Consider the following 27,729-nt stretch of genomic DNA (forward strand, 5'->3'; position numbering starts at 1 on the left):
TTCTGAAGACTCCAGCTTGGACATGTCCTGTCCAGATTCTAATCTCTTCTGACTGACAGTGACTCTATCCCTCTAATCCCTCAGGCCCCCAATTCCGCCTGCCTGCGGGGGGCGGAGGGGGGGTGGGAAGAGAGAGAGAGAGAGAGAGAGAGAGCGCGAGTGTGTGTGTGTGTGTGTGTGTGTGTGTGTGTGTGTGTTGGACAGTTAGGTTGGAGGGTGCAGAAAACACCCGAAGTATCTCGGAAGCTAGCACCCTCTGGGGCCCTGTGCTTTCTCAGTGCAGCTGGGCAGCTGTCAGGAGGTCAGCGTAAGGTAACCGGGTCACCCCCACCCCTGCCCCTTTCAGAGGTGCAAAAGGATGCTCCAAGCGCTCGCGTCTGCGGATAATATGGGTGCGCACACAGGGGGACCTTCTGAGTAACACCTCCCACCCAGGAGCGTCCCTCATCCCCCACCCCCACCCCGGACGCGTCCCCGCCCCGCCCTTGCCGACTCTACCTGCGGGCGCTGGAGGCGCGGCGGCGACTGCTGGCGGTGCTGCAGGCGGCCGCTCTGGCTATGTAAGGCCGCCTGACCCCACCCTCTCCCACCTCGGGCGCCCCCCGCCCTCCAGCCACCTCCGGGCTAGGCCACCTCGCTGCGGCCCGCCACCGCCTCTCCGCGGGGCGGGGGCTGCGGGGCCCTCCCCACTCTCGCGGCCTGCTGAGACTTTCGGGCGTGGCCCTGGGCCGCCCCCGCCCACCCGCCCCCAGCTGGCCCCCTGCTGCGCCGCCCCCCCCCCAGGGACCCCTCCCCCCCAGCCCTTGCCAGCCCAAGTGCGTGTGGCCCCGCCCTTGTCTGTGCAGGGCCGGAGGGACCTCGCCCCAGTGTCGGCGTCCCCACGACCCACCTCTGGGACTCTCGTGGGGCGCCCGCCAGCAGGGGGGCGACTCCTTCTACCAATGGAGGCCAAGTCTGGGGAAAGTTTCTGGCGGTGTCAAGGGTCAGCCTTTTCTTGTAGGGACGTTCTCTAGCAAAGAGATAGAAACCCAGGCGATTCTATCTGCGGTTTCTGCTGACATCACAAACCACACATCACTCGGTGTCGTGTTGGGTAGTTTACACAAAGAGTCTCTATCATTACTGCAGCCGTCTGCACGTTCCCCTTTCAAAACCCCAACCGAGTGACATTTCAGCAGAACGGTTAAAGGAACTTAATTTTTAAATAAAAAGTTACTGCTGGAAACCAGTACATTACATACTAGCTCTGCCCCAAGTTCCAAGTATGGTCACGTCTGAATAATTCCAACCTTTTAGTGACGGGGATTATATAGGCCAGTCACTACTTTACACCCCCAAATCTCCACAACTTTTTCTATCTTTAGTCTTCAGTCTATTTACCTCGCTATATGGAGGAGTGGTGAAAATGAAATGCAACAAAAACAATTTGAATAGCTTTTAACAGCTGGTATAAAAGTTTATGGCAGACACAGCCTGCAATCATTGAAAATAAGATTTGAAAATTATCTGTAGACCTCACTCTTCAGTTTTGCCGTTTTGCTTGAGTTTGAATTACAGAAGGTTGGTGGTATGTATTATTTTTAGCAGAAATACTTTTCTAAGAATTATTAAACAGATTAAATGTATAATATGGTTATGATATCAGATCAGGGTAAAACTCCATTTACAGAAGAATGTGTTAACCACCTGACAGGAGATACGTCCTTTTGGTGTAGTACAATTGGTTGTGTCTTAGAATTTAAATACTAGAGAAAGGTAACTTAGAAAACATTACAGAATCTTTATAGTCCTACCTGCCATCTAATGAGAATACTGCCTTCTTAGCACCCTATTTCTTTCAATTGCTACTTATAAGATGTAATTTCAAGATTGCTCAAAGCTTATGGATATTCGTTCATAAGTATTTAATGAGGTCTCAAAAACTGCCTGACATTGACCTTGGTGCAGGTGATGTAAGAGTGAACTAGATAGAGAGATGTAAGTCCTACCTTCCAGGAGCTCACATTCTAATGGGGGAGAGATAGCTACTAAATAGACAAGTGCAGACATAATTAATGCACCTATGAAAAGTTGTATGTGGAAGTATGGAGTGCTAGGAGAGGACACCCTCCAAATGGTCTTTTAGATTGCTATTTTGTTTTGAACCCTAGAATTATTGCAATGCTGCAAAGATTTTTTTTTTTTTTTGCTATCCTTTCTTTCATATCTCATATTCAGTTCATCAGGAAATCCTGATAGCTCCAGCTTCAAAATGTTTTCCAAGTCTAACCCCAACTACCCCTCTTCCAAACCAGCAGTGCCCATTTGGATTTCTGAAAAAGGCTCTGAACTTGTCTTACTGCTCTTAATCTTGCCCCTATGGTCTATTATCCATGTAGAATTTTGGATGACCCTTTAAAAGTGTGTGTATTAGCTCATGCCAATCCTCTGCTCAAAAACCACCCCATGGCTTCCCATCACTTTCAGTCACTTTCCATGGTGACAGTTCAAACTTGACCTTAGCCACCAAGGCCTTACATGTCTGCCACCCCACCTCTCTTTACCTCTTTCTCCATCACTGTCCCCTCCCCAGTCCTGCCACCCTCACTGGCCTTTCTGCTGTTCTTTCATCCCTTAGGCTCCTGCATCTTGGTCGTTGAGCCTGAGACACTTTCTCTAAATATTTAGAGGCTTGCTCCTCAGTAACATCAGATATTTTCTCCCTTGTCCTCATGTCAGAGAGGTAATCCCTGACCACCTGTTCTAATATAATATACATGTGCACACATGCATGTGCATGCACACACACACATACACATGCATACATTTATTGTTTGCTGTGTCTCCTCTAAAATGAGAACAACAACGGTTATAGTGTCATGCACATAGAAGACAAAACATAAATATTTGTTGAAAGAAAGCATATAAATTATGTAGTGGACTGAATGTCTCCCCAAAATTCCTATGTTGAAGGTCTAACCTCCAGCGTGACCATATTTGGAAATAAGGTCTTTATGGAAGTAATTAAGGTTAATGAGGTTATAATTGAAGGGCCCTGATCTGATAGGATTAGTGTCTTCATAAGAAGAGACACTGGAGAGCTCGCTCTAGTACTTAGGAAAGGCCATATGAACACACAGTGAGATGGCAATGGTCTGCAAACCAGGAAGAGAATTCTTACCAGGAACTAAGCCCACAGGCAACTTGATCTTGGACTCCCCAACTTCTAGAACTGTGAGAAACATATTTCTGTTGTTTAAGTCATCCCATCTATGGTATTTTGTTATGGCAGCGTCAGCAGACTAAGACAAATTATGAAGAATGTTAAAGAAAGAGTTTAGATACCATCTACACTCATACATTATATTATATATTATAGCTAATCATTTCAAGATTACTAATGCACAAAATGGTGTGATGGTGTAACTTTTAGCCAATGAACAAACTTTGGAGCACCTCCAAGGATCATTGAGGTTTGAAGATTAATCTTACCTGGACACAAGAATAGAGTTAAGTATTTAACACAAACAAATGCCTTTTATAACTTTGTTGTTGTTTGTTTCTGAGGGCATGAATGACTGAAGCTCGAAGGAATAAGAATGGTCTAGTCACTATCGTGAAAAGTGCTGTTTCAAGAGAGTACAGCCTCTAAACTCCATAAAAGTTTCCTACTGGTCAAGCTGAAGGACTCTTAAGCTGTGGTGTGCCTAGAACATAATCATGGCCCATTGATATTCAAGTAAAGTAGCAGATGCTTCAGGTAACAGCTCTCCTTATGTACTACAACTGCTTATACACTTTATCTCCAAAATAGGCTGTGGGGAGTAAACTTTGAACTTCTGTTTATGTTTTTTTTTTTTTTTTAATTTCATAAAACCTAAGCTCTTGCAAGTGTACAATATGCAGATTGATACTGGCCTCCCAGTTGCCCATAGGTCCCTTGGTCTCCTGTCCTCCCTCACAGAGGAATCTTGAAGAAATACTGGGAAATCCATAGTGTGGAGCAGCTAACATGTGATTCCTGCTCTTCTTTCAATTACATTGTGTTGCGTCTTACTGATTTTATGTTTGTTCATTTAAGGAATTAAGGATTCTATTATTCAGTATTAACTAAACCAGCAGTTACAAAATAGAAAAGTGGCTTCAAAGGATTTTTGTAAAGAAGATAATACTAATAATACAAGCATAAGCAAACAGGAAATTGGTAGAATTGAAGCTTCTCTGACTGCAGTTAAGAATTCTTTGACATAATGGGAGGTTAACAAAGTTGATGATTTGCTTAATTCAGTCTACCAAGAAATCAGCTTCTCTCTTTCATTGAAATGATCAAGAAGGCCTATGAAATATGGATTTAAATCTAATTCTGTTAACAATGAGCCTTGCCTTAAGTATATATTATACTTTGAGTCATAGGCTAATGATAAAATGAAGCACCGTGACTAGCACAAAATAAATATCTAGTTCATCATTAAGTGATTTTTAACACTTTTATTTATGTATATATTTCATAATGTATATTGGCATATGCAATAAGTGATCTGGTTAATAAATTAATAAATGAATAAATATTGGGAATATATACTGAACATTTTAACCGATGGACTGTCTATCAAAAGTGTTTGCGAATACTGATTTACATAACCAGGGGTAAAATAATTCATTAGAACCCAAAACCCTGCTCCTGAAAGAAAAAAGTGAATAAAACCAACTAATTAATCAGAGAATACCTATTCAGGGTATATCCAGTACCTTTTTTTTTATATCTTTCTTCTGTTTTCTCTTTTGATCATTCCACAGTTTCAAGGGAAATAAGAGGAGAAGAAGCCCTGTTAATTTACTATGGTATTTGGCAGCAGAAATTAAACTTGCCAAATAAAAGTAACTTGGGGTCTACTTTGGACTGTTGGCTTACCTTGTTATTCTAGTTTTGAATTACAATAGCTTATAATAGTATGACTTTATATTCACCTGTCTTCTTTAAATTAGTTGACTTTTCTCTTAGAATGGAATGTACCCACAGAGCCTGGGATTTGAAATAATATGAAAACCCAGTCAAACTCTTCTGACTGTTCACCCATAAGAAAGGTTTTCCCTGTTTTTTGCAAGCTCTTGAAAACTTCTCTTCTCCCTACTCTAAGACTTACCGTGTTTATCTGCAGGATAAATTTATAATTTTTCAGTTATTGAGCCATAACATTGTGTAACAATTGGTATCAGCATATTGTTACTAGAAGGACTTTCTGTTTAGTTCTGTTTTCTTAGATGAGTATCATTACACTATAACGTTTGGAGAGTCAGGGGAGGCTGGACTGCAGTTCATTGTGTGAAAAAAGCAGCTGAGGCTTGGAATACCACAGGGCCTGCCTGCGGTCAAAGCTCTGAACCTTCTGACTTCTCATTCTGAGTACTTTTCGTTGTGATATGCTACCGCAGAATGCGCTGGGTGAGAATGTTGTTTTTCTTTCCAAGTATGAGTTAGAGAAAGTAGGACACGTTGGACGATTCCTCACTGTATCCATACACACATGTGTCTGGCAGCCCAGGGTGTTTTAGTTCCTCCAAAAACCCCTACCGCAAAGGGTGCCCACGAAGGTGAAGAGATCATTCTTTCCTAGAGATTTATTTTGCGATTAATAAAGGGTGACATGAGGCCTTAGAGATTATTTTATTTTTATATTATTTATTTTCTTTTTCTCCTTGGGGTCTCAGAATTTAACTCAGCACTAAACCACTGCCAGCTCCTGTTTTCCTAATTAGAACTTTAACCTTCACAAAATAATATTATTTTGGTAATATAGTCTTAATGAAAAATAGTAATAGAAATATCAGTAAGACACAGGAGGGCAGAATACTTTAAACTAGTTGGTGGGGATTATTGGTTACTACTTAGCAATAATATCTAATAGTTTGGTAGAAAATTTTTGAGAGTGATGGAAACCTAATTTCCTGAGGTACGTAAAATAGGACCAAATAAAATAGTGAAGAGTGTATTGTAAAGATAATCTAGTTGCCCAGATGGGCTTTCCTTAGTTACAGCTTTTATGGCTCTTGAAATGTGTGTGTTCTTTATTCTTTTATGAGAAAGTAAAGATTTTCTTTTTCCCAGGGGCAAGAAGTTACCCTGCAGTTTAGTTGTTAAAATACGCTGAATATTTTTTCTTTGTTACTTCTAGGGCACTTATATTTATTCTGGAACACACCTTAGTTCTTGTGTTTTCCCCCAACATTTGAATTTCTGGCTCTAGACTCCAGATTTTAATCTTGTTAGTTGTATTTCTCATGATATTCCTGATAAGCTAGTTAATATTAGATTTTATGGCATGGATTAAAGTAAGAAAATGCTATAATTTCATAATCTTATCTAACTTGGATATTTCCCCCCTCCCAAACTTTGAAAGTTGCAGTAGGGTGGAATATTTCTGAAAGGAATTTGGAAATTTATCTGTAGTCCTACAATTGTGACTTGTAAATTCTATAACCAAATTCCATGGATTGTGAACAAATTTTATTTAATTTTCTTATTAACAAAGTCTCGAATTTTTAAAGTTTATATTTTTACAGTACTATGCCTTTTGGGCTTTATTACAAAAGATAACATTGGATGGTAAAATATATCTCTGTAATGTCTGTCCAGATGGATTTTGTACGGGTGGCACCATATTTTCTCCTTCCATAAAAGAAGACAAGTCCTTGATTGGAGGATTCTGTATGTTTCTTTCTCAATATACTGTGCTTAATAAAATTATTTGATGGTGGTAGTGTTATCCATCTTTCACCTATAACATGCTTTGTGGGGAGAAACAGTAGAGCCTGGAATTTTGAAACCATTACTTTACAATGCCAATACAAGAGAGGATATTTCACCTTGGGAGGACATCTCCAACCTGAAGAGATGACACTCCTAAGTATAACTAAATATTAGTAAATTAAAATCTGACCTTGAATTTCCCACGAACTCCATATTTCCTGGGATAGAACTGATTGCAGATGATGCAGAAAATCCATTTGCTTTTAGAGTTTTTGTGCGTTGGCCTTTTAGAGTACCTTATGCATGCATGTCTTTCTAGTGTCTCCATATTCATTGTTAAAACTGATGCATTATCTGTGCTTTAAAAAATTATGTGGTAATCGTGGCACTTCCTCCTTCAAATGTGGCTCCTATTGCATGTGGAATTCAGCTCTCTTAGCCTTGGCAGCGAGGCCCTGTAGGACCTGGCCATGCCTACCTTTTTCGTCTCTTCTACATATCTTCCCCTGGGTCACTAACCTCAGTAACACCAGACACCCTTCTGTTTCTTGAAGACAGCACACTCATTCCTGACCCTGTACCTATGAATGGGATGTTCCTCAGTCTGGAATGTTTCTAGCCCAGATTTTCAAATGATTGGCTCCTTTTCAATATTCCTCTCCTCCTCTCATCTAATGTTGCCACCCACCCTTCTAGTCCTTCTTCATTACTTTATTTTTTTTTCTTCATAGCACTTATCGCTTCCAGAAATGATATTATCTATTTGCTTGCAACTTTATGATATGATCTCAATTAGAATGCGCAGAACCTGGAACGTACTAGGTGCTCAGTTATACACACACACACACACACACACACACACACACACACACACACTTTAGAGAGTGTGTGTGAGCAGGGAAGAGGGGAGAGGGAGTGTGAACAAGGGAGAGGGGCAGAGAGAGAGAGAGAGAGAGAGAGAATCTCAAGCAGGCTCCATGCTCAATGTGGAGCCCAATGTGGGGCTCTATCTTAGGACCCTGGGATCATGACCTGAGGTGAAATCAAGAGTCTGACACAACCAACTAAACCACCCAGGAACCCTGTCAGTAAATATTTATTTTTAATGAAAATATGGAAGCAGCAATAGTTTAAGCTAAAAGGGTAGGATTGAGATCTGTGATTAAATTCTGGCCTCTTGCTGAATAACCTTTCTCCAGTTCGTTGGTTGCTTTAATCATAATACGGTGATAAGAATACTGATCAGTGAAGACTGTTGTGGGGATTAGTTGAGGTGATGTATACAAGGTGCTTATCATATGCCTAACACATGACAATTGCTCACTAAATAGTAGCTATAATAGTTTTTCCTTCAGATGGGAAAGGAACAGGGTGGGCTAGATGCCAAGCACACTCTGAGCTCTAAAGTATGCCAGAGGTAAAAAGCCAGGAAGAAAATTCTTTGATTAAAATCAAAAGCACAAACCTACAAAGTTCAGAATTTGGGTAGAGCAGGTGGGAGCAAGAAGCAAGGAAGAAACAAAGGTAGAAGGCTTAAGACAATTGCCACCAAAGCAATGGATCAGAGTGCCCTGGGCCCATTTTTATTGGAAGGATTGTACATGGACAATCCTATTTGGCTTAAAACCCCAGGAACAAGTCTAGAAACAGATTGTCTTAGTAGCTGGACCCTATATTACTTTGTTGGTTAAAATTTGAAACTATTTTGGATATTTTATGTATCCTGTCTGAAATAATTGAAAGAAGCCCAGTTTGATTATTCTGTAAACTATCCTCTTATATTTATTATCTTTCTAATTTCATTCTGAAACTTGAAGGTCAGATAAACCTAACTTAATCACTTGATGGTAGTTGGTCCTAACAATATAGGCGCTAGCAAATAATGGGCAAACAAAGCCCTATTGAAAACAATTTAATCTTTGATTTTTTTTTGTTTGTTTTTTAATGTTTATTTTTGAGAGAAGGAGAGAGAGAGAAAGAACAAGTGGGAGAGGGGCAGAGATACAGGGAGACACAGAATTTGAAGCAGGCTCCAGGCTCTGACCTGTCAGTACAGAGCCTGATGCAGGGCTCGAACCCACAAACCCTGAGATCATGACCTGAGCCGAAGTCAGATGCTTAACCAAGCCACCCAGATGCCCCAATCTTTGATGTTTAAAAAGAAAAAGAAGAAGAAAAAGAAAAAGAAAAAGAAAAAGAAAAAGAAAAAGAAAAAGAAAGAACAGCATAATTATCATGAGAAAGAAGTCAGAACTTTGTTAGAATTTCTTACACATATATGTGATTTTGCTTCATCAAACTGAATTAATTACATATGGATGGAGGGGTCAGGGCCAAACACAGTATCTCCAGTGTTCTGGCCTCTAAAGGTTTTGATTCAATCCTCTCTAGACATGTTTTAGAAAATAAGATTGAGGGTTTTAGACCTATCTCAGATCCCAGTTTCAAATTTTCAGCCTCAAACCCCAAATAACTTTTCCCTAAAACTGAACCAACCAAGGAAAATCAAAACCAAAACCACACAACCACAAACCCAAATCTTTTGTGGAAGGAGTGTGTGTGGTGGTGGTAGCTGGGAGGATGCTATGAGTTACAAATTTTTTTCCAGGTGCACAACATTATACTTTGGCATCTCTATGTACTCCAGAATTATCACCATTAAAGCCTATTTATCATCCATCACCATACAATTGGCCCCCTTCACCCATTTCACCCACCTCCCAATCTGATTCCACAAAGGTAGCCACCAGTCTGTTCTCTGTATCTACAAGTTTGTTTTTGTTTTCTTTTGTTTGTTTTGTTTTTTTAGATTCCACCATATGCATGACATCATGTGGCATCTATCTTTCTCCATGTGACTTATTTCACTTAGCATAACACCTTCAGAGTTCATCTGTGTTGTCACACATGGCAAGGTTTCATTGTCTCTTATGACTGAGTAGTATTCTATTGTGTATATACACCACATCTTCTTCGTCCATTCATCCGTCAATGGACATTTAGGTGGTTTACATTTTTATTTTTTATTTATTTTTTAATATGAAATTTATTGTCAAATTGGTTTCCATACAACACCCAGTGCTCATCCCAACAGGTGCCCTCCTCAATGCCCATCACCCACTTTCCCCTCTCTCCTACCCCCCATCAACTCTCAGTTTATTCTCAATTTTTAAGAGTCTTTTATGGTTTGGCTTCCTCCCTCTCTAACTTTTCTTTTTTTCCTTTCCCTCCCCCATGGTCTTCTGTTGTTTCTCAGGATCCACATAAGAGTGAAAACACATAGTATCTGTCTTTCTCTGTGTGACTTATTTCACTTAGCATAACACTCTCCAGTTCCATCCACGTTGTTACAAAAGGCCATATTTCATTCTTTCTCACTGCTAAGTAGTATTCCATTGTGTATAAAAACCACAATTTCTTTACCCATTCATCAGTTGATGGACATTTAGGCTCTTTCCATAATTTGGCTATTGTTGAAAGTGCTGCTGCCATAAACATTGGGGTACAAGTGCCCGTATGCATCAGCACTCCTGTATCCCTTGGGTAAATTCCTAGCAGTGCTATTCCTGGGTCATAGGGTAGATCTATTTTTAATTTTTTGAGGAACCTCCACACTGCTTTCCAGAGTGGCTGCACCAGTTTGCATTCCCACCAACAGTGCAAGTGGGTTCCCGTTTCTCCACATCCTCTCCAGCATCTATAATCTCCTGATTTGTTCATTTTAGCCACTCTGACTGGCGTGAGGTGATATCTCAGTGTGGTTTTGATTTGTATTTACCTGATGAGGAGTGATGATGAGCATCTTTTCATGTGCCTGTTGGCCATCTGGATGTCTTCTTTAGAGAACTGTCTATTCATGTTTTCTGCCTATTTCTTCACTGGATTATTTGTTTTTCAGGTGTAGAGTTTGGTAGGTTGTTTACATTAAAAAAAATTATTTACTTATTTTGAGAGAGAGCAAGTGCAAGTGGGGGAGAGGCAGAGAGAGAGGGAAAGGGAGAGAAAGAATCCCAGCTCAGTGTGGAGACCAACGCAGGGCTCTATCTCACAACCATGTTATCATGACCTGAGCTGAAATCAAGAGTTGGCTACTTAACCGACTCGGCCAGCCAGGCGCCCCAGTTGTTTATATTTCTTGGCCATTGTAAATAATGCTGCAGTTATAATAAAAGTACATTTTATTTTTTTGAATCAATATTCTGTATTCTTCAGATAAATACTCAGAAGTGGTGGCAAGCCTGGGTGGCTCAGTTGGTTAAGCATCCAACTCTTGATTTCAGCTCAGGTCATGATCTCATGGTTGTGAGATGGAGCCCCATGTTGAGGACAGAGCCTGCTTGGGATTTTCTCTCTCTTCCTCTTTGCCCTTCTCTCTCTCTCTCTCTCTCTCTCTCTCTCTCTCTCTCTCTCTCTCAAAATAAGTAAATAAAATTTAAAGAAGTACTCAGAAGTGGAATAGCTGTATCATATGGTAATTCTGTTCTTTATTTTAAGGCATGTTCATACTGTTTTCCATGGTGGTTGTACCAATTGACATTTCCATCAGCAGTGTATGAGGGTTCTATTTTCTTCATAACATTGCCAACACTTGTTATATCTTGCGTTTTTGATAATAGCTGTTCTAACTTGTATGAGGTGATATCTCATTGTGGTTCTGATTTGCATTTACCTAATAATTAGTGATGTTCAACATCTTTTAATGTACCTATTGACCATCTGTATGTCTTCTGTGTAAAAATATCTGTTCAGTTCCTCTGCCTATTTTTTAAATTGGGTTGTTTGCATTTTTGTTATTCAGTACATGGATTCTTTATATACTTTGGGTATGAATCCCTTGTTGGATATATGATTTTCAAGTATCTTCTCCCATTCAGTAGGTTTCCTTTTTGTTTTGATGATGGTTTCTTTTGCTGTGCAGAAGCTTTTTAGTTTGATGTAATCTTTTGCTTTTGTTTCCTTCGCTTTTGGAGTCACATCCACAAAAGTATTGTAAGACCGATGTTGAGGAACTTACTGCCTATGTTTTCCTTTAGAAATATGTGGTTCAGGTCTTAACTTTTGTGTATGGTGTAAGATGGTTCTAGTTTCATTCTTTTGCATGTGGCTATCCAGTTTTCTCCGCACCATTTATTGAAGAGACTGGCCTTTCTCCACGTATGTTCATAGCTCCTTTATCATAAATCAGTTCTCCATATATGTGTGGGTTTAATTCTGGGCTTTCATTTCTGTTCACTCATCTGTGGATCTGTTTTTATGCCAATGCCATACTATTTTGATTACTGTAGCTTTGTAGTATAGTTCAAAATCGGGACCGTGATACCAGCTTTGATCTTTCTCAAGATTGTTCTATACAAATTTTTGAATGATTTGTTCTAATTCTGTAAAAAAAAAATGCCATTTGAATTTTGATAGGAAATGCACTGAATCTTTGGATTACTTTGGGTAGTATGGATATTTTGATAACATTAATTCTTCCAGTCCATGAGCATGGAATATTTTTCCATTTATTTGTGTTTTCTTCACTTTCTTTCACTAGAATCTTATAGCTTTCATTGTATAGATTTTTCACTTCTTTGGTTAAAGTTATTCTTAGGTATTTTATTCTTTTTGGTGCAATTTTAAATGGGATCTTTTTAAAAATTGCTTTTCTGATAATTTGCTAATTCAGTATGGAAACACCACAAATTTCTGTATATTGATTTTGTATCCTGCTACTTTGCTGAATAGAGTTATTACTTATTTATTTTAATACATTTTTGGTGGAGTCTTTTGGGTTTCCTATATGCAGTATCGTGTCATCTGCAAATAGTGGGTTTTACTCCTTCCTGTCCAAATTGGATGACTTTTCTTGTTTACTTTTCTTTTTTCCTTTATCTAATTGCTGTGGTTAGGACTTCTAATATTGTGTTGAATTAAATGGCAAGACTGGGAATCCTGTCTTATTCCCAATCTTAGCAGAAAAGTTTTGATTTTTCACTGTTTAGTATGATGTTAGCTGTGGGTTTGTCATTTATGGCCTTTATTATGTTTATATGTTCCCTTTATACCTACTTTGTTGGGAATTTTTATCATGAATGGATGTTGAATTTTGTCAAATACCTTTTCTGCATCTATGGAGATCATCATATGTTTTTTATCCTTCATTTTGCTAATTACACTAACTTTCTTTTAATTTCCATTTGCATGGAATATCTTTCTCTATCCCTTCACTTTCGGTCTCTGTGTTCTTTCCATCTGGAGTTAATCTTTTGTAGGAGGTTATAGATGAGTTTTGGGGGTTTTGTTTGTTCGTTTTTATCCATTCGGCCACTTTTTGTCTTTTGATTAGAGAGGTTAATTTATTTACATTTTAAGTAATTATTGATATTTAATAAGTATCAATTATTGTTAATAAGTATTGTTAATAATAAATACTTAATGGCTTATTATTGTTTTGTTAATTGTTTTCTGGCTGTTTTTGTAGTTCCTCTCTGTTCCTTTTTCTCTCTTCCCTTGCAATTTGGTGACTTTCTTTAGTGTTAGGTTTAGATTCCTTTGTCATTCACTTTTGTGTATTTACGATAAGTTTTTGCTTTGTGGTTACTGTGAGGTTCACATATAACTTCCTATGTATATAATGGGTCTGTTTTGAGTTGACAGCAATGCAAATTTGAACACATTCCTCATCTTTTATATATTTCGTGTAACATTTTACATCTTTTTATTTTATGCATCCATTAGCTAATTATTGTACATTTAGTTAATTTTACTATATTTGTCTTTTGACCTTTATGCTACCTTTTTAAGTGATTGGTTTACTACTTTTCTGTGTTTACCTTTTCCAGTGAGATTTTTACTTTTGTATATTTTCCTGTTATTAATTAGTGCCATTTATTTTTAGTTGAAGGAAGTCCTTTATGTTTCTTGTAAAGCTAGTTTAGTGGTGATAAACTCCTTTAGCTTTTGTTTATCTGGAAAACTCTGATCTTTCCTTCAATTCTGAATGCCACATAGAGAATTCTTTTTTTTTTAATTTTATTTATTTATCTATTTATTTTTAAATTTACATCCAAATTATTTAGCATATAGTGCAATGATGATTTCAGGAGTAGATTCCAGTGATTCATCCCCTATGCATAACACCCAGTGCTCATCCCAAGTGTCTTCCTTAATACCCCTTACCCATTTAGCCCATCCCCCCCCACAATCCCTCCAGCAACCCTCAGTTTGTTCTCTGTATTTAAGAGTCTCTTATGTGTTGTCGCCCTCTTTGTTTTTGTATTATTTTTGCTTCCCTTCCCTTCTGTTCATCTGTTTTCTACCTTAAAAGCCCTCATATGAGTGAAGTCATATTATATTTGTCTTTCTCTGACTAATTTCGCTTAGCATAATACCCTCTAGTTCCATCCAAGTTGTTGCAAATGGCAAGATTTCATTTTTTTTTTTTTATTGCTGAGTAATACTCCACTGTATATATATACCACATCTTCTTTATCCATTCATCCATCGATGGACATTTGGGCTCTTTCCATACTTTGGCTATTGTTGATAGTGCTGCTGTAAACATTGGGGTGCATGTGTCCCTTCAAAACAGCACACTTGTATCCCTTGGATAAATACCTAATGTAATTGCTGGGTTGTAGGGTAGTTCTATTTTTAATTTTTTGAGAAACCTCCATACTGTTTTCCAGAGTGGCTGTACCAGTTGCATTCCCACCAGCAGTGCAAAAGAGATCCTCTTTCTCCACATCCTCACCAACATCTATTGTTGGCTGAGTTGTTAATTTCAGCCATTCTGACTGGTGTGAGGTGGTATCTCATTGTGGTTTTAATTTGTATTTCCTTGATGATGAGTGATGTTGAGCATTTTTTCATGTGTCGGTTGGCCATCTGGATGTCTTCTTTGGAGAAGTGTCTATTCATGTCTTTTGCCCATTTCCTCATGAATTATTGTTTTTTGGGTGTTGAGTTTGTTAAGTTCTTTATAGATTTTGGATATCAACCCTTTATCTAATATGTCATTTGCAAATATCTTCTCCCATTCCATTGGTTGCCTTTTAGTTTTGCTGATTGTTTCCTTCACTGTGCAGAAGCTTTCTATTTTGATGGGGTACCAAGAGTTCATTGTTGCTTTTGTTTCCCTTGCCTCCAGAGACATGTCAAGTAAGAAGTTGCTGCAGCTGAGGTCAAAGAGGTTGTTGCCTATTTTTTCCTATAGGATTTTGATGGCTTCCTGTCTGTTTAGGTCTTTCATCCATTTTGAGTTTATTTTTGTGTATGGTGTAAGAAAGTGGTCCAGGTTCATTTTTCTGCAGTCACATAGGGAATTCTTGGTTGGACTTTTCTTCCCTTCAGCACTTTGAATATGTCAGGCCACTGTCTTCTAGCCTACAAAGGCTCTGCTGAAAAGTCTGCTGATCATTTTATCAGTTTTTCTTGCATGTAATAAATTGTTTTTTTCTTGCTGCTTTTAAGATTCTCTCTTTATCTATAATTTTTACCATTTTAATTATAATGTGTCTTGTTGTAGATCTCTGTGGGCTCATCTTTTTTGTAACTCTCTGGGTTTCTTAGACCTAGGTGTGTTTCTTCTTCAGATTAGTGAAGATTTTAGCCGTTGTGTCTTCAAATAAATTTTCTGGCCCTTTCTCCCTATCCCTATCGAGGGCCCCTAAATGCAAACGTTGTTCTGTTTGATGTTTTTCCAAAGGTCTCTTAAGGGAGCCCCTTTAAATTTTTTTTCTTTTTGCTGTTCTGTCTGGGTGAGTTCTGTTGTGCTGTCTTCCAGCTCACTAATATGCTTTTCAGTTTCATCCAGTCTGCTGTGAAAACCTCTAGTATGTTTTTCAGTTCAGTTATTGTACTCTTCAGCTTCTAACTTCAGTTTGGAACTTTTTAATATTTTCTGTCTTTGTTGAGGCTCTCACTGTGTACATCCATTTGTCTGAGTTTGATGAACATCTTTATGACCATTATTTGAATTATGATTGTTTATCTCCATTTCATTAATGTCTTTTTTTTTATGTCTTGTTCTTGTGTTTGGAACATGTTCCTCTGTTTCCTCATTTTGCCTGATTCTGTGTTTGTTTCTATGTATTAGAAATGAGCCACTTCTGTGAGTCTTTTTTTTCTTAACTTTTAATGTTTATTTATTTGAGAGAGAGATATAGAGTGTGAACAGGGGAGGGGCAGAGAGAGGGAGACACAGAATCTGAAGCAGGCTCCAGGCTCTGAGTGGGCAGCACAGAGCCTGATGCAGGACTCGAACTCACGGATCATGAGATCATGACCTGAGCCGAAGTCGGACGGTTAACCGACTGAGCCACCCACGCGCACGCCACTTCTGTGAGTCTTAGAGGAGTAGCCTTGTGTAGGAGATACTGCATGGAGCCCAGGAGTGCAATCCCTTCTGATCATCAGAGCTGGGCACTCAGATGTTGTCTTCTGTGTCCACTGTGCCCAATGGTCTGCTGTGGAGCAGCAGGAGGGCTAGGTGGGGCTGTTGCCTGGGGCTGCAGTGTGGGGCTTGGGAGGGCCTAGCTGAGATGTACAACTGTGATGGGGTGCAGGGGAGGTCTGGTCTGTTACCAGATCCAGCTGTGATGTGTGATGGCTCTGCAGGGGTGAGCCCACTTGCTCTGGCAGGGTACAGATAGTTCCAAAATTGTTTCTGCCAGTTAGGTTACATTAGGCTGTTCTGTGGTAACAAACGACCCCAAGCTCTCAATGTCTTAACACAATAAAAGTTTATCTCTTGCTCAAACAAGGACCCACTGGGTTTGTCTGACTCTTTGTGGCAGTTATCCCGTCTGAGGTGCCTTGGCAATCCAAGCTCTTTTGATCTTGCGCCTCTGTAATCTCAATTCAAGACCTCCTTGATTATTGCGGTGTAGTAAGGAAAACCATATGGGCCTTTTGCTTTCTTCTAGCACTGAGAAGATACTCATTGTCTCTTTCACACTTCATTGGCCAGAACTACCCACATGGTCATACCGATCTGCAAGTGTGCCTGGAAGTGAGTGCACCTGTGTGAGTGAGGCATCTGATCTTAGTGTGGACTAGCTGTGTGTATTAGTCCCTGAAATTGAATTTTTTTTTTAAACAGGGATTTAGCTCAGAGCTCAATATTATTCAAAAGAGGGCCTTGGAACTTGTGTCAATTTATATTGTAAAAATTGGATTACTGGCCCCTGGAGAATTGGTGGAGTACTCAAGGATTGCATGAAAAAAACATTTTTAATGCAGATGTGACTAGCCGACTCTACTTTCATAATGTCACCTTACTTATATTCTTTAACTTCCTGTAGAAAATTGGTTTTGTGTTTGCGATTTTGCCTAACCTTCCCACTTTTACAGGGACTCTGAAAAGGTTGAAGCTAGTCCACATCCTGCTATGGTAGACTGGCAAAGCTTACATGAACTTAGAATGATGTGTCATGAAAAACCCCAGAAAATTAGTTTGAGCCATATGAGGTTACTGATATTTAACTTTTTTTTTTTAATTTACAAGAGGAGTTTTATGTGTTTCATTCTTATAGTTAATCTTAGGTATAAAGCAATGACTAAGATATTGTCATTTCCCCCTTTTTAAACCTGTGTGCCATGGTGTAACCCTAATTTCAATCTTGTAATAAGATCTTTGAGGTCATTTCAAGTAAGGAATTTTGTACGAGTTTTGAATTGTAAGCATCATTGTTTTACACAGCCTCTTCAGCCGTGACCAAGCGGTTGACAGCATGACAAGTGGTTGATTTCAGTGAATTATTTAACAAGTTAATTATCCACAGTTTCCTCAGAGCATGTGGTTCTTCGTTAGGTCAAGTTCTCATTGCCCATCTCCTAACTGCATGGCTTGTGGTGAAGAAAGGTACTTGCATTTCCTTCTTTAGTCCAGCCCAAGCTTCGTTGTTTTACACTAACACACCAGAGAAGTAGAAACGGCCGTCTAATTGCTTTCTGTTATTTATTTATTTTTTTTGCGTTGTTGCAGCATCCGTGACAAATGACATCTTACTTTTACCTGTTGTTTACCTCTTTTCTAACTGTGAGGCTAACTTGCCATTTATTGAATACGTGCTTTGTTTCCAAGAGTCTGCTAAATGCTTGCTTATATTACCTGACCTTCACAGCAGTGTTATTAGGGAATTAGCATAATTATGTCTAGTTTCTGGATGAGGAAAACTGAGGTTTAATCAAGTCGAATGACTTAGTCAAGGCGGTGTATCTGGTCAGTGGCAAAACCAGGATTGGAGTCTGGCTCTAACGGACCCTAAGCTCATACCAGTCACTGTGTCATCCTTGCTCCCCATTTTCAGTTTCTTTTTAAAAGCAATATGCCTCTTAAAAGTGTACTCATGTAATCACCCTTTTTGCTAAGTATCATTTCTATTTTAATTGAAAGGAAATTTTAGTAGATGGCTTTGCAGATAAAAATGTAGTATTCCCATAGGCCTCAGAAGATCTGAGTATAAGGAATTCTAGATGAAAAATTGAGTTCTTGGTTCTGATATGTCCACCTGGAGTTTTGTGTAATAAAAAAATAGGCTAAGAAATACTAATTCTTTCTTTAAATATTGTGAAACAGGTGTCTGTTTTATTTTCATAATTAAAAACAGACAAAATAAACCTGAGAGTCCAAAAGATCGCTCTTTGAGGGCGCTTTCCATGGAGTATGCTTTATAAGGTCTTGAATATGACAACCCTCAGTAAGCTTTTGATTTGTAAATACAGCAGCAGTTTTGAAATGGATCACAATGTGTTGTTTTGTTCTAAAGGCTATCTGGGTGAATTCTCATATTCTCAAAGTACTTATTGGCTTCCCAGTATAAATATTTAAACTTTTTAGATTTTATAGTTTTGAAAGCTCTTAAGTTTCATATTGTTTTGGCTTTAGGTTATAAAGCCAGGAAACATTTCTGATTTGTATGCAGTCTTCATTAAGATAATGTGTTAGGCATATTTTCTAAAATGCTTTTAAACTTTCAGAGGGAATGTGGTTTCATATCTATTTTATGCACATGATCCTTATGAATGTGATACTAATTGGACTACAGCAAATGGAAAATAATAAAGGGAATGATGAATATCAGATTTTACATATTTGCTTTTTTACAAAAATCAATTCATAAATGGATGGGATGGAATGTGGTGCTATCAAAACCTTTGTGGTTAAATTTACTTTTAATCATTTTTGCCTTATTATCTTTTGGCAGCTGGAAAATCTTTAATCTTTGTGGAAAGAAATTGAACTTTAAACCTTACACACTGAAAAGAAAAAAAACTGCTAAGGTACACAGTTAATAAGTTTACTAATTGTAAAATTAATCAGTCAACAGCACATTCACAGAAAACTATGCTGATAATTATATAATACTTGCATTGTTCTCCTACTTTGATTTATTATATTTGCTAATTTTGCAGTAATAATATTCATTATATTTTTGATAGTCTGTAATTCCTATTGCAAACATTTCAACTTGCACTCTGTATATACTTCTGGTTTTAAGACAGAATTTAAAAGTGACATGCAAACTTAAAGTTAAAGAAATAATTACACAAATAGATGAGCAGGTTCATCTGCTATCCCAAACAGTAATCTGAAGTGAAATTGGGTTCCAGTTCTATCTCCATCACTTATTAGCTCTTAACATTTGAGTGGTTATTTAACCTGTATAAGCCTTAGTTTTCTTATCTGTAAAATGGGGCTAATATAAGCTTCTACCTCATAGGATCCTGGAACATTAATGAAATTATCTGTGTTAACACACTTAGTGTCGGCACATGGCAGGTGCTCCATAAGCCTCAGCTATTATTTTTATTAACATGACAGTAATTTTTTGGGAGTAAGAGATTATCTGGTTCTTTTGAAGTTTATATAGACATAAATATGCCCATGTGGATTATGTGGGACCTGATAAAACAAAGAGTAAATACATTAAGAGTGTTTCTAACAGTTATGGTTTATTGATAACATTTATAACAGTAATGTACTGCTTATAATAATGAAGATCCCCATGAACAAATCATATTTGTAATAATGAGTATAATTATAATGGATTAATAGCATAATTAGGATTGTGATGACTATTAAAAAACTGAGTTAGAAAATATTAACTTTATGTATGTGTTCATATACATTGTTTATGCCAGAATGACATTGTGAATCTGAAAGTGATGAGATAGCAATCAGCGAATTTATGTTGCCTGAAAAGGAGAACTGCTTGCCTGGAAATCCTCCTTTGACCAGAGAAATGGGCATCCATCTGAGAACAGAACATCTTACTAAAGTAAACATCCTGTAATCCACATGATAATAAGTCAAAAGAGGGTAGGACATCCCACCAAGAGTCAATATGCTGTTGCTATTCTGTATCATTCTGGAGTGTGGACTCTTAACATTTGACAAAGAATCTATTGAAGCAACGTGGAGATGATTTGCATGCAAGGTCAGGGGAATACTTTTGCAATGCCACTGGATTTCATATAAACTGAAACCATGCAAATACCTCTCTACCATGACTTTTTTTTTTTTGAATTGCAGCTCAATAAAGGGTTCTTCATGCTTCCTCTCCTGTGAGATCTTCCTAGATTACATTAGACCTAATTATATTATGTTAATTACGAGCTGACCACATATGAAGCAAAATAAAGTCACTAAGAATGAATGATTTTTATAGGGGGTGAAATTTTGAGATTAATGAAAGGTAAAAGGACAAAAAAGTCACAATTTTATCATCCCAGATAATTCACTCCAAACCTCTGCCCCCACCCCCAAAAAGATTTATACTTTGATACAAAATGTATCATTTATTTTATTTGGCTACTATTCTACTGAAACTAATTTTAAAATTCATTTAACTAGCTAAATTGATGAAAGTCTTATACGTAAGTGCAATGAATAGGTACAGAATGGGACGAATGAGACACATCTCTTGCTCTCAACAAGCTTATCATCAAGAAGGGAAGTTAACAGGCTAAGATTAGGCAAGAAAAGATCATGTATAAGAGATGTACTATGAGCATTATGCTGTAAAAAAGTAAACTTACATATAAGTGTCTGATGAGGTTCAGGACAATGATCTTTAGGCTATTTACAGAGGCAATGTAAACTTATACTTAAGTTCTCCTTACTGCTATGCTGTGGCAATCATCCATCCATCCATCCATCCATCCATCCATCCATCCGTATATCAAACATTCATAGAATGTCAAGTCTGCCAGGCACTAAGCCTATAAAAATGAATTAACCTTTTATGGAGTTCACAGCATAGTAGGGGAGATGTCACATTTTATTGCAGTTTATTTACTTTTCTCAATGGTAGGACTGAAATATGTATCAGGTGCATGGAAGTAAACAGGATGGAAGCTTAGGGTGTAAACATAATAATTATTGTTAAGGGTGGCTTAAAAACGATCAGTTTGGAAATGCAGGGTTTTAGATCTTAGGGTCATAAAAATGACCTCCTACATTTTACACACGGAGAAAGGTTCAGGGAAGATAAATGATTTGTTCAAGGCCACATGGCTTATTGGCAACCAGACTGAGAATTGGATCCACCCCTGGTTCTTTCAGCTCCACTCTGCTCCTGTTTCCATCAAGTCCATTGCCTCAGGAGGGTTAATAGTTAATATAAATGTTTATGTAGTGCTTGAGCCAAAGAAACGTGCCCAGATTGTTGCTTAAAAGGGAAATAAATTGTTATATGAGCAACTTAATTGCAGGTACCAGATTATAAGTAGATTTACTCTGCAAAGACCAACAAAGGAATTAACACGGCTTTATGAAGAGATCACCTTACAAATTAGGGAGTCATCAGTATTCTGCACGACTCTGATGTGTGAAAGCAGAGAGACATTTTATAAAACATTAAACCATGTAAAAACTGGGGGCAGATTCATAAAAGCTAAAAGAAAAATAACCATTCCAAGTAAAGGTAGAGGCTGAAGTAGACTTTTAATAAATTAAGTATCCTCCTTGGCTGTTTCTTTTTTTCTCTTTTTTTGCCAGACAAGAATTTGTAGGCCTATGTTCAATGGCTACTCCTGAAATAATTTGGATTCTAGGGTAGTCTACTGTAATACAACATTTTAGAAGGATGACATCTGCTCAGCTATTGACTAGCTGTTGACTTGGGACAAGTTACTTAATCATTCTGAGCCTCAGTTTCTTCATTGATACTAGGAAATACGGAATATGAAACCACTTAGGATTCCTTTCAGCTTCAAACCTTATGCCTTTGCAATAGGTAATACTTGCTTGTTCAGAAACTATAACCACAAATGGTTAGCTGAGCTTTGTGTCCTACCTAATATGCACTGGTAAATAAGGTTGCTGATAACTAGGAATAGAAAGAAAAATTGTAGCTCACTCATTTTAATGAGAATGCTGAAAGCATATGCAATGGCTTATTATTAAACTATTCCACTAGTGGAGAAATTGGAAATATCACAATAAAAATTTTCAATTTTCCATTCCAGTAACTTTATTGAATTGCCAAGGCATATAACAACAGCCAAAGTTGATACATTAAATGTAGATGTTTAAGAACAAAGTTAATATGTGGTATTATTGTTTCTCATTTTAGTCCCTTTCTGCCAACCCTCTCCAAAGTTAAATAAATCTTCTTCCTTACGTATTGCCAAAAAGTGTCTTGCTATTTCGAATAGTTTGAATATTTTTTTCACCTAATTTTTTTATTCTTTTGTAAAGGTAGTAAATCACGATATATTTCTATTTCTTCACTGCCAAATCTAATACAATGTTAATATTTCTGTAGTTTCCACTGAGTCTGTCTTCTGGCTTCTATTTTCAGTTTATGATCTTTGTTTCTATATTTGGTAAAAGTCTGCTTATGTTTTTCAAATATGATGTAAGGCAATCTTTTAACAAAATGTTTCTGAGTGAAAGCAATCTGAATTATTGTAATTTTAGATATATGCTTCCCAAGAAAGCAATATAATGCTTTTTTTAAAGGACAGAGTTGCTGTTTGGTTTCAAATATTGTTACATTTTATGTATTTATTCTATAGTTAATAATATTCTCAGCCTTTTCTTTGATGCAAATGTTACTGTAGAAGCTGTCTGCTTTTTGACCCAGATTCTCTCTTTGTGTTTCCTTGCCAGGACAGATGAAATTTCTTCTGGGCTCTCTGTTTTCTGCATCAGCTGTGGACCTTCATCCTGGCCACTAGGGGACTTTGGTTTTGATCATATTCCAAAGATCTGGCAATTAATTAGCATGAACAGAGTTGTTAAGAAGTTGCATAAAGAGCTCGCAGTGTTATAATCCATGTTCTTTTATCTCAAAAAAATTCTGAGTAGATGTGTGATCCACAAGGATACATGATCTGTTAACTCTGAGAATGATCACTGATGACCTGGAGATTTGTTAGTATTTGGGGAAGTGTCAGCTATATTGGCAACGTTCTTCAAAGAAGCCGTGGTCTCTAGTGGGCCTCAGTGGTAGCCAGACTAGAGATGGTTTTGCTACTATTCAATTCCATCTGTGGGGGTGGGGTATGATTAACATGATCCTTGATTAACAAGAGGAAAGCTTCTCACCAGTAGAGTGGAAGAAACCCCCTTGGGAAGTAGAAGACATAATCAGATTGCCTGGAAATCAGGCTTTACATGAACAGTTTATGGATGGTTTATACAGAAAATAAAATATTAAATTATCTCTCTTTGGGTAGAGAATGCAAGGGAATCACATAGCACCTCCACATTTACTTCTCCCATTTTAGGACAAATATTTAGAAGAAGAAGAAGAAGAGGACCCAGCATATGATGTTGCAGAACCAGTTTGGAGACATAGCCCAAACATTTAATAAGATCAGCCAGGCTTTACCTTAGGAGCCAGGATGGGGAGGGACCAGGACTACCTCCAAAGGCTCATTTGCTTCAGCCTGTGCTGTGGAGGTCTGCCTCCCACAAGCTGACTGTATTGCCTGATTTCTAATTAGCCTTCCAACCACAGTCACAGCATGAATCTTGGATCAAGGGTCTCATCTCCCAGTAATCTACTGTTATTTTACTCACAACCTCTGCCTGAAGAACATATACCTTTCCTGACCAATAGTTATGCCCATCCTGAGTCTGACAGGCATGATTTCCCTACATGTAAGAAATGTTTATTGATCACCTAATAGATGAAATGCAAATGTGAGCAGGAAACAGCCCCTATATTTGAGATGCTTCTAGTCTGTGGGGTGGGGGTGGGGGCAAAGGTAAACAGGTAATTATAATAGTATGTACAATAGTGAGGTAAACACTGTCATAAGAACCCATTGGAGGAGCACTCGTTTTAATATTAGGCTCTACTAAATAGTTCAAAGCAGAACAACTTGCTTTATTTCTGGTTTTCAAAATGGCGGCCATCATGACTACTATATTTGGTTGACTAAGTTCATTGGATTCCAGTACCCCATAGATGGCTTCTCCCATGACTCCTAGACCAGGGAATAATGGTGTATGCAATAGTTGCACACTGTGGAGGCGTCACTGCTCACAGAGTTGCTCCAGCTCCACTTACCCTTTCTCTTTGCTATAGGTGACTGCAGCACAGATTAAAACTCCTTGGTAACAGCTAGCTGTTCTTTTTGGAGAATCTGCAAAAGTAAATCTTCCATATCATGCAGATATGGAAGCAGGTGGAAACCCTAAAAGGCAGCCCCTACAGAGGGGGCTCCTTAGACTTCTGCTGTTGAGAGTCCCCACATCTCAGCCTTGTTCTGCCCTTCCCAATCCTTGTTCCTCATCTTTAATTCTGCAAGACACTCTGGTATTCTTATAGTAATTTTTTATGCTTGAATTATCCATGTTTTGTGCTTGTAGCCCAAGAATGCTTATGATGTGCTTGAATATTCTTTAGCTCTATTTGTGTAATTTCAAAAAATATATCACTTGTGTTCAGACAATGCACACCAATTTTGCTGCTGTTAGCTGTAAGTGCTGAGGAATGTTTCTGACTTCCTACAACTCCATCTCTTTAGACAGAAAAGCAGAATTGATATCTCCTGGTTGCTAGGTTCAAAGGTCAGCTGAAGGCAGAAGTGGAATCAAGACATCTTCTAGAGCTTTCTCTGCTGCTTACTTTATTCAAGGCTAAAGGATTTGGGGGAGAAGAGGACCTAGTCCTTGTATTTCACTTTTCTAGTGTTTCTTGGCAAGCCAGGACTCTTGCTCTTAACTTCTGAAACCGATCTAGCTCTTATGTTTGCCTTAGATGGGCCAGGAGTCCCACCCACACTAACTCCCTATAGAGCCCCTCAGGTCTCTGCCTCTTTACTGGGAAACCTTCTTCTCTTCTCTGAGCTTTCTTATATCTGCCCTGTATGTGTGTACATGGATTATTCTAATGAAATGATGACTGTGTTGATTGTGATATGGCTCCTCTCCAAGATGATACCTCTGAAATCACCCTTCTCACTGTCTCGCACTACAGCCTATGGGCAAGTGGCATTGTCCTCTAACTTTAGTCCAGCTCTTTGGACTCCCACCTGTTTAAGTATCTTAATGTTTTTATATAAACCACTAAACTGGAAGCCATCTGAGTATCCAAATCTTCTTCATCTGGCAAGTCTTCTGTTCTCTTCCACCAAGAAAACCTACTGAACACACACTAGTGATTACACTATGCAATTCTGAAATTCATAGCATTTAAAAATACATCAATGGCTTTTTAAAAAACAAATCTGAATCCCTTTCTTGATATGAAATTCTATGTGAATTTCCACTATAAAAAGTTAAAAAAAACCCAGAAAACAAAAAACAAACACAAGAGTTACTCTGGCGGAGGTAGAATCTAGGTTGTGGATGGGGTGGAAGGGGGCTTGGCTGAAGTCCTACTCATTTGGAGCTTCTCTTCTCTTCTGCTGCTGCCTTGGGAGCTCCCCCCACCTGAATACTTGGGATTACCTGGAGCACTGTTTCTAAACCACTGACCTTAATATCATTCATTTGGCATTTATTCAGTTACTGTCTTTAGACAATTCTTACACTTCAGCCATATTATTACAATTTGCATGGTCTTTTAATTTTCCAAATATTTGTTTTGACTTCTCCACTAGATCATAATCTCTTTGAGAGTATGAAAAGTATCTTATGTCACAGGGGAGTCAAATCAAAATCCACATAGACAAAATCAGTGCTCAGCTCAAGGACACCCTGGCAATAATTACTGATCAATTGCTAATTCTGTCTGATCTCTAACACTCAAGAGAGCAAACTAGTAGGAACCTAGACATGAATAGGTAGCAGATCTAAGTAGCACAGCCAGGTGGTAAGTTGGGTTTTTCTTCTGTAAGATTGAGATATTGACCCCTTACTGCTGACATTCTTCTAAAGAATGCTATCAGGCACAGTGAGTCAGAAGTGTGTACTTCTTATTGATGACAGTGTTTGCTTGTTACTGGACTGATATGCTCATCAAAGACTGAGAGCACAGCTCCACCTGTTATTCCAGGTGTGACATTCATGTCAGCAAAGTTTCCAATCACAAGCAGAAGTGAAAGCAAATGCAATTTCTGTTCAGTACACAAGAAACCAGAAAAGATATAGGAAACCCAACCCCCTTATCAAAGCTGGCAGTGTGACTAATTACATGGAGAATGAATGGGCAATATTATGTGCAACACTTCAACAGTCAGTTTGGGGTGAAATTTTTCATTCTGTTCATTGGTGTTACCACTGATTAATAGCCAGCATGACTCAAAAAATGTGTTTGTATCCACAGTAGTTGGCTGACTCACATGATTGAGTGTTATTTATCCAACATACACTATCTGATGATAGTTGTATTTTTCAATATGCTTTATAATCAGAAACTACTTGTTTCTCTCAATGTGCACTGAATGCTTTATAAAGGAAGAATAAGCTTATATAATATCTACTATAGAAACGGAGTTTTAAAATTAATATCTGTGTTAAAGCTCTGAATGATTATTTAAATAAAGTTAAAACTAACTTGAGCAAGGCTCTTGAAAATATTTAACAGAGAATGATTATACAGTCACCTCCTATTGCTTCAAAATATCTTCACATTTCCAAAGTCTACATGATACAAAAGACTGGCATTATTACAGAGGAATTGCCCTTGCCTGGCCTTTTGTTTAAAGCAGGCTTATTGAATCCAATTTTTATTATTAATAATATAAGGTATGCATAAGTTCTATTCTGAAGAATACCTCCATGCATTTGATCTTATTCCTCTTAATGAATTCCCTATGCAGGAGAAATGGACAGAGATGGCCATGATCCTTTTAGAGCTAGAGCAACAGAAGAACAAAGAAGTAAAGGATTTGCCATAGTCACAAATGGATTGGGTTGACACTAACATCTCTAGTCTCCTAGTCCAGCATTCTATCAGTCATTGAATCCCTGTTTTGCTTTCCGATTGGAATCACTCTTGATAAATGAGACACATATTGCATGGATTGCAACACCAGTGACTTTCATAGGGTGTGTGTATACGTTTGTGTAGGAGGATGAGATTCCAAAGGGTGGTATCAGCGTTTTGGTGTGGTTGCAGAATTTTGGGATAGTTTTAACACGCTCCTAGAAGAACTCTGAAAAATCATGGGCATTATGAATGTATTTTCTGTACTTTTCTAAGTCTTTCCTTCTATACTTCCTACATTTTCCTAGGAGTCTAGAAATCTTTTATTTTGGAAGCTAAAATGCTTCCTGGTAGAATTACTCTTTATATAATACACATTGGCTGCTTCATTTAGACAGTGAACCCCTTGTCATATTGATATTTTTGGTTTGGTTCAAGGTCAACCTGCTTCCCGATGAAACTCAAACTCTCTCTCCTAAGAGATTAGATGTGACCTGGCTCCTGGCTGTACATTTCCACACACCCTTGAAAGAGTACAAGTGGTCCTCTCCTGAGAGGGAGAGAGAGTTTCCTGAAGGGAACTTTCTGCTCACTCCTTGGATCCTGGCTGAGTCAACCAAATATTTCCCATGTTAACAGTAGTAATGACTACAAGGTAGACCAGACATCCTGAGGAGGTGGGCTGAG

General features: G+C 38.2%; 1 protein-coding gene and 1 long non-coding RNA gene across 8 annotated transcripts in view; one reads left to right on the plus strand and one right to left on the minus strand.

Moving 5' to 3' along the window:
- The window catches only part of RHOBTB1 (Rho related BTB domain containing 1), a 124,300-nt gene extending 123,259 nt beyond the window's left edge, over positions 1-1,041 (minus strand). For 3 of the 7 annotated variants that reach the window (XM_086679792.1, XM_086679785.1, XM_086679789.1), the window contains exon 1: positions 499-649. The gene's annotated coding sequence lies outside the window, so the exon portion shown is untranslated. Of the gene's footprint in view, positions 1-498; positions 650-889 lie in introns of those variants that run through there. The other 4 variants (XM_086679795.1, XM_086679787.1, XM_086679793.1 and 1 more) reach the window with 3 other exon arrangements.
- LOC147575946 (uncharacterized) lies at positions 142-26,674 on the plus strand. The gene is made up of 4 exons (XR_015241616.1): positions 142-312; positions 3,547-3,739; positions 18,919-18,994; positions 22,830-26,674. It is a non-coding gene; the product is annotated as an uncharacterized LOC147575946 (long non-coding RNA).
- The last annotated feature ends 1,055 nt before the right edge of the window (positions 26,675-27,729 follow it).

Source organism: Puma concolor, chromosome D2, assembly GCF_028749965.1.
Source record: "Puma concolor isolate L17-30 chromosome D2, mPumCon1.1.hap2, whole genome shotgun sequence".
NCBI lineage: Eukaryota > Metazoa > Chordata > Mammalia > Carnivora > Felidae > Puma > Puma concolor.